At 42.9% G+C, this 7,649-nt stretch overlaps 1 long non-coding RNA gene across 3 annotated transcripts in view; it reads right to left on the bottom strand.

The window, feature by feature from the left end:
• LOC140617971 (uncharacterized) overlaps window positions 1–7,632 on the bottom strand; it is a 33,190-nt gene extending 25,558 nt beyond the window's left edge. For all 3 annotated transcript variants that reach the window (XR_012018125.1, XR_012018126.1, XR_012018124.1), the window contains exon 1: window positions 7,403–7,632. This is a non-coding gene — a long non-coding RNA (uncharacterized lncRNA). The remainder of the gene's footprint in view (window positions 1–7,402) is intronic.
• Between the last annotated feature and the right edge of the window lie 17 nt (window positions 7,633–7,649).

Consider the following 7,649-nt stretch of genomic DNA (forward strand, 5'->3'; position numbering starts at 1 on the left):
AGCTTTCCAGAACTCTCCTTGCTTCACCTACTTTGCATCTGTTTATCCCTGCTTTTGGCGAGTTTCTTTTTATGACCTTGCTCCTGGCCCTGTCCCCACATTTCGTATGCAGATATCATAGTTTTTTTTTCTGCCAGAGTTTCTCTTTAGTTATTTGCCATGAATGTGTCCCCAAGGCTGCCTAGCAGGGACATCTGGCATACAGCTGCCGGGCAAGAGTCCACCTTGCTGGCCCTCTCCTCAGGGCCTCTGACATCCTATCTTTACTGTCTGTATCACTCCCCCTCTTTCTGTCTAGGACACTGCTGTTGCCTGAGTTATAGAACATGTAGATGTTTGGAAAGAGGTTGGGCTATGAGGACAGTTTGCATCCCTTGAGCCTCAATCCTGCTGGTGTAACCTTCCTTGTGATGCTTAGGATGGACTGTCATCCTGGCAGTTCTCACCATGCACACCCTTGGGCACACTTCCCATCACTGATGAGTAGGTTATGGAGAGCCCCACCAGTAGCAAATTAACTTGGAAATAGTTCTTTCTAGTGTGAAAATGCTTCTGAGGGCTAATTCCATTTTCCCACATTTCTGCAGATTTCCAGAAGAAAGTCTGAGTCAGGAGGGTGGTAGCTACAGTTCCCTTTCACACTTGCTTGTTTATTTCCCTTTGCACCCATTTCCACTCATGGCTCCATTGTTTCACAGGGGCACACTTCCCTTGCACCTACTTTCAGAAACAATTAGCAACAATTTCCTTCTAGAGCCTACCTCTGCTAGCTAGAGAGATAATACTGTTAGGTCGCTTATTTCCCAGTTGCCTGTTTTCTCCCAGAAGTTATTAAAGTCAAGTTAAAGTTTGTTTGCCTGTTGGCTAGAAGAAGCAGAACTCAGGAAGACATCTTCAGGGTGACTGGTGATCCCTCTTTCCCTCGCCAACAAAGAAACTTTCTCTAGCATCTAATCAGCACAAGTCAGAGCCTGAAACTGTCTAGCTGGTTGTTTGAGCCTATTCATGGTCACCAGGCCATCCCCTGGACTCTGCAGAGCACATGCATATTTTCTAAAACTTGCACTCTTTTGCCTTTTGTTGATTAAATTTGGGAAGAGTCATAATTACTGTGACATAAATGTGTTCAACTGTGGAAATCCTGTCTTTAGAAGAATCTGGCATAGCCTCCTGTAGTCAATCAAGGGCTTCAAAGAAAGCAACTAGGGGCATCTAAAGTGACAACAGTTGCCTGACAAATTGCCATTTCAAATCTCTTTGAACTAGAAGAGCGAACTTAATAGCTTTCAGCCACTGATTGTTATTCTTTAAACTGGGCTTTTCTTCTTGTCTTCTGGGTCATCTGCTGAGTCCTGCTTCTGCAGCCTTGGAGACAGTTCTTGCCTAAAGTTTTGGTTAAAATTGAGATATTTCATATTGTTTAGTGACTCATTGAACTTTGTCTTCAACTGGCCAAGTCCATCATGGTGCTGGAACAATGCCAGGGTAGTCATTACTACCAGTGGGGATTATTGGCAGCAGCCACTTTGGAACCAAACACATTTTCGTTTAAGAGGCAATTTTAAATTAGCATCGGATAGAGAGACGTGGCTTATGAGATCAGAATCTCACCATTGGCGGGGGTATAAGGGTGGATATTCTGTGTCAGATGCTTCAGGTATAATGGTCCCTGAAACCACACACTAAAGCAACACTATCCAATACCGCAACCACTGATCATCTGTGGCTATTTAAATTTATATTAATTGAAATTAAATAAAATCTAAAAACCAGTTTCTTAGGTTCAGTAGACAGATTTCTTGGGCTCACTAGTCACAGGTGGCCAGTGACTACTGTACTTAGCACAGATTTAGGACATTTCCATCATTCCAGAAGCTTCTATTGGACAGTACTGTCCTAAGGTAGGATTTTTTTTTTCATTCGATGCAGACACACTAAACAACTTAGCCAAGGTCACATTGCCAATGCATGTTACCTTGAGACTCTTGAGTCAAAACTCCTGGAGTCATTTCTCATGTTGGCTTCCTTCCACATTCCCTCCTGCCATGAGGTTTCTCACAGCATGACCTCTCTTCCCCTGACCCCATCTCCATCTTCACCTTTCACCCAGGTAACTGCCATGCATCCCTCCATGATCAGGCCCGTGTTCCCTTCTCCGAGGATGCCCCTTTGCACCAGTCAGGATTCACAATTCCACCTTTTATCATCCTTCTCAGTATGTACTTATCCTTTTCCTTGTAATAATACTGGGTAGTCTGACTGGTTTCTTGGCTAAACTTCTACGAGAAGGTTTTGCAATCAGTGTCTTATGTGAATACAAATGTCCACATATAAAGATACATACATATGCACTTTAGTATGTAGTCAAGATAACTGGGCTTTTAGAGAAGTCCTCTGGCTAGATTTAAGATCTTTGACGTGGGGTTGAAACCTCCCTTCTTGTCAGCAAAAGCAGTCCGCACTGTAACCTCATGCATTGCATAAAGGTCAATATTTACATTCCAACTTTTCTTTTGGAGCCAGTCACAATCATAAACTTTTTTTCTCTTTTTTTCTCAGCCAAAGTCACCTGTAGCAGATATGGACAGTGTCTACCCATTTTCTCCTGGCCTGACCGCTTTAGGGGAGAAGTGCTGAATCTCTTTACTTTCTCTGGAGCCTTGAAGGTTGACTATGTCTGAGAACAGAAAAGGCTGGAAGGGCATTGGGGACAGCCTTTAACCAAAGACTAAAGGGGCTGATGCACTAATACTCCACCCCCAGCCCCTGAGATTGAAAAACCAAGATGCATGTTTCATGCCACATTCTAGAGTTTCTTTGCAGCATTAGGGCCCAGTTACCCAAAGCAGCAACTTGCTTGGTAGCTCTCTTATAACTCTTTCCCTTCTCACTTCCCTCCTGGGGTCTCCTGGGATCACCTTTCAAATAGACACTTGTGCTCAGATCCCCTACTCATGAGTAGCTTGCTATAGAATTGAAAACCACAACACTCATATCCTCCATATACAAGATAAGGAGTAATATGAGGAAGGCAAGGGCTCCTGGGTAGCTCACTGTGATGTGTCCAACACTTGATTTCAGCTCAGGTCAAGATTTCAGGGTTGTGAAATTGAACCCCACATTGGGTTCTGTGCTGGGCAGGAGGCCTCCTTGAGATTCTCTTTCCCTCTCCCTCGCCCCCCCCCCCCCCCAGAGCTTGTATGCTCTCTCTCTCTCAAAACAACAACAACAACAACAACAACAAGGGCAGCCCAGGTGCCTCAGCAGTTTAGCACCACCTTCAGCCCAGGGCCTGATTCTGGAGCCCTCCTTGGAGCCTGCTTCTCCCTCTGCCTGTGTCTCTGCCTATTTCTCACTCTCTTTCTCTCTCTCTCTTTCTCTCTCTCTGTGTCTCTCATGAATAAATAAATAAAATCTTTAAAAAACAAAACAAAACCATGAGGAAGACAAGGACAAGGGAGAGAAAATCTATACTGAGAGTTTACTTTGTTGGATTTCCAGAACAATGTTTTACATAATCCTATACACAGCCCTGTAAAATATAGGATCACATAGCTGAGGAAGAAACAGGCTCAGAATCACAGTAAACCCTGGGGCCAGGGTTCTATGAAGCTATTCCATGTGACTTTTCTACGTGATATTATTAAACAGCAAATATGCAATGTAATTAATATGTGATCATACATAGCAGGAATGTTGGGGATTGGAATGACCAGATGGTGTTTCTTGGAAGTTTGGCGTGGAGGGATCCTTTGGCGAGGAGGGTATTTGATAGGGCATTCCGAGAAACAGACTCAGACTCAGAGGCCAGAATGCATATTTTAGCTTCACATGTTTTCATTCATTTCTGAGCATATTTTGCCTGTGGCTTCTCAGATCCTAAGACTTTTAAAATAACATATGTCAAAATACTTATCTTTTCTGGTATTGCTATTGGGGAACTGAATTAACACCCATTAAAAGGAGGTGCCTCTTTGTGAATTGGTGGGACAGCTTTCAATAAAACATAAAAGAAGATAGTTGTTATTTTTAGAATCATATAAAGAAAACAAACCTGACTGGCTAGGCATCTCAAAACCATGGGAGTAAAAGTAAAACTAGAGTCTCCATTGGGGGTAGAGGAAAGGCCCATATCAGCAAGTGTTCTGTAATTGGTGCCAACTGACAAATATTAGTGAGCATGTGCCATTGAGCAATGTTCTGTCGTCAGATTCCCATGAAGGCTGGTAACACAACTAACATTTTTCAAATAGCCATGGGAATGGTGTAACCACCAAGAATAAAAATTATTTTGTTGACTTTGCAGCCCCATTTTCTAAGTAATGAAGGACCCATTGTAACTGGTAGTTCACAGATCCCATTTCTGACTGTGCCTATGTGCAGATAGAGGTGTCAAAAAATATATGGCTGTAGTTTGAGGGTCTTAGTAACATAATCCCAGCAGTCTCTGGTCCCCACGGGGAGCTTAAGTTCTACAGAGAGTCTGTCCTGCCTGAAGGCCAGGGAGCTGGGCTTTGAGACATCTTATCAGTCTGTCATGGCTCCAGGTTGCTCTGGGGTGACAAGACACAGCCCAGAGACCCTCTGGGAAGCTGGCGCAGGAACAGATTCCCAGAAATTTTGTCATGGAGAGCCCTTCCAACAGGCCCCCAGGCATCCAGTAAAACGTACCCCTGGGGGGCTCTGGATCAGCCACCAGCAGCATCTGCTCCAGGGTTTTCTGTAGAAACATCTCAAATCTCACTCAGCTCTGCAGCCCCTGATGTGGAAGCGCAAGGTGTGGCAGGCAGGAGGTGGGGAATGGGAGAAAGGAGGCAGTAGAGGGCTCTCTGCATCCCTAACTACTGAAGTTTGTCTTTGAATATCTACTTTCTGCCTTAGGAGACCTCTCTCTTCATTTACCTCAAAATTTGAGTCACACGTGGTGCAGCATGGCCGGATACATCATAATTGGCATTGTGGGTGTCTCCTCCCTCACAACCCTGGGAGATGGAGGGGCAGTGTAGTCATGTGAGGTGGAATGCATCTCTTTTTCTCCTTTGCATTTTCATTGTTTTCTCTACCCCACCATTCTTTGATCAGAATTAAAGCCCACCTTCTAGGGACAAGTACTACTAATGATATGGAGACAACAGAGCCTAAATCTATACTGAGGAACAGCTAGGTGTACAATTAGCAAGGCATTCATTCCTCATGGCAGTCCTCAGTGCTGACTGTCATGTTGATTTCTTGCCTGCTCCTCAGGAAGCTTGCAGCATCCCCCAGGATTATGCGAGATCCTAGAGGCTGCTCTCTCTGATTTCCTTGGGAAAGGCACTGCTCTTGATGAAATTCTTAGTAATCATGCAGTCTCCCCATACCAACAATAACAATGACAATCTCTGACATTTTTATAGGGAAAGGTCATAATTTCTGTTCTTGTTAAGATGGCCTATTAAGACTGCTATTTTGAGCCTCTGTTCACTCAATAAATGAACACTAACTATCTCTGAAATATAGCTCTGGATTAGAATGCAATGGAGGTAGAGGGGGGGAAAAAAGGCGAAAAGTCACATACCAGGATTTGAGTTGAAGTATGGCATGTGAGCTTCCAGAGGACTTTGAGGGAATTTCTGAAGATTTTGACAAATGTTGCCGCAGGGAATGAATTTGATCCCCTTCAATGGTAAAATGGTAGACTCAAACAACCATTGAATTCCTCTCTGATCACTGCACTGACTGGGCTGGTGTTCCTTGAGTTTACCTCATGCAGATAGTAGAACACAAGGGATCATGGATTATTTTATTTGGGTCCAGCTACACACACAAGCATGTATGATACATGTATGTACACATATCTATATATAAACACGTGTATATATATATATATATATATATATATATATATATATATATATAGTCTTAATCTTCAGCTAATCCTATGATCTAGATGTTGTACTTTACAGAAAACTGGGACTTCCTGATATTAAGTAGCTGTGCACTTTATATCAAATCTTGTGCTTCTTTCATCACATTTTACTGAAATCTCTTGATTTTACCAAGAACCATCACTATCCATCAAGAACCTCCACACAAATTGAGAATATATAAGATAGAATCTTCCAATAGCGAAGGATAGAAATCCCAATTCAAATAGGCCTAAGCAAAGAGACAAATGTACTGATTCATAGAAGTGGGATGACCACGACCAGTTGTCATCAGGATTTAAGTTCTCAAATGACACCATTTTGATGTGTGCCTCCAACGCTTGGCCCTGCTTCCACATATTAATTTTATCCTTAGGCACTCTCTCAGGAAAGATGAGTTAGAACAGATGAAAGAATGCCAATATTCGACTACCTGTTTGATTGGCTCTGGTAGCCACCACCCAGGTAGAAGGATCAGAGACATGCATGCACTTTCCCCAGATGCTCCCCTGCCTGAAAAATCTCATTTTCTATTTATACAAAATCCAAATGTTTGTTCTTCATTCTCCCACCTTTGCTCTCATGTTCCATCTTGCACAAATCTCTGAACTTTCTTTTAAAGCAAGAACAAGTTTTGTCCTGCCACCAGGGACTCTTAACTCTATTTACATGTTTGGTTTCTTCTAATTATAATACAGGGACAGAGTATCAGAGTAACCAGGGAGGTAGTCAGTGAAAATTGTATTTAACAAAACTTTATACTCTACTCAGTAAAATACTGGGTACTGGGCTCTCTTAATACTAAGGGTTGTAGGAAGGTAAAATCATTGATAAGTCTACCAGCCAACTCTCTAAATAGTGACTATTATCCCCAAAGTCTGCTTTACCTGCATGCTTTTGTCTAAATTTACTATCTTGGCATATTTTTTTCTATTCCTGACACCTTTCTTTCCCCCAATTCAGTGGATTCCCCACCTGACTCATAGGGAGTGTCTACTCAACAAAATCCCCTTTGGCTCTGCAATGCAGGGATGGGGCTTTGGGCATACCAGGACTGAGACAATTCTGAAAGATGAAGAGAAGATAAGACTATATTGAGAGAAATCCACAGAACCAAGTGACTTGCAGTCCTATACAGGCAAGGGAGAATAGTTACAAAGCAAATTTTCCCTGTAGCACCCCAGAGTAACCTCAAAGGTAGAGGCAATGAGCCTGGATTAAGTGGCCTGTGGGCAGCAAAACACTGGAGGGTAGAACAGCTGTGCTAGGGTCTGTTTCTCAGAGGGACTAAAGCAACAGAGCAGTATGTATGAAAGTGTTGAGTAAACTTCCTGGGATCACTCACTGTCAAATAAACTACTTGCACTGGAATCCTTATTTCATGATCTCTTTTTTGGGAGAATTCAATCTGAGATGGCATCTACCTCTACTGTACCATTATGCAGGCACCAAGGAAATACCGAAAGCACAAAGAGGTAACAGTGAATTTCACTTACAGGGAGTTCCAAAGAAGACCTCCTGGAGGTGGTGACATCAGAATTGAGGGAAGAACGGTCACTGAAGGTTTTGAAGATGAGAAAATGCAGGCACATAAAGCAGAGAATGAGCTCCATGAGCTTCCTTTCTGCAGGTCTTATTTATATAATACATATGCACATATATATATGCATACATGCATGGAGCCCAGGGCTGAGGGCAGGAGGCCTAGAAATGTCCTAGGTAATGTCCTAGGTGGCAGAGTTC

The sequence above is a fragment of the Canis lupus genome, chromosome 26 (genome assembly GCF_048164855.1).
Source record: "Canis lupus baileyi chromosome 26, mCanLup2.hap1, whole genome shotgun sequence".
In the NCBI taxonomy this organism is placed as follows: Eukaryota; Metazoa; Chordata; class Mammalia; order Carnivora; family Canidae; genus Canis; species Canis lupus.